At 67.3% G+C, this 303-nt stretch overlaps 1 protein-coding gene across 1 annotated transcript in view; it reads right to left on the bottom strand.

Moving 5' to 3' along the window:
* The window catches only part of NPR1 (natriuretic peptide receptor 1), a 12,442-nt gene that overhangs the window by 10,459 nt on the left and 1,680 nt on the right, over positions 1 to 303 (bottom strand). The window lies entirely within an intron of this gene.

The following is a 303-nucleotide window of genomic DNA, read 5'->3' on the forward strand; positions in this document are numbered from 1 at the left end:
CCCCACGCCTGCCCTAGGCCTGTGGCATCGCGCCCCCGCGCCCTGCCACGGCCCCACCACCCGGCGCTGCTTCTCGGTGCCGCGCCAGCGTGCGACTGATTATCTCCCGGGCAGGCAGTGCTTTTCCTTCCCCTCATTCAACGACAAAAGGGCTGTTATCATCTCAGGGCTCCTTAACCCCTTGCTGCCTGCAGCTGCCGGCCTGCCCCGCCCCCGTGCCCGCAGGGGGAGGCAGGGAGAGATGCCCCCCGAGGGGCAAATCTATCATCTTAATGGGGTGGGGGGGTACAAAGGGGGGCGATG

Source organism: Alligator sinensis, unplaced genomic scaffold, assembly GCF_000455745.1.
Source record: "Alligator sinensis unplaced genomic scaffold, ASM45574v1 scaffold1165_1, whole genome shotgun sequence".
NCBI lineage: Eukaryota > Metazoa > Chordata > Crocodylia > Alligatoridae > Alligator > Alligator sinensis.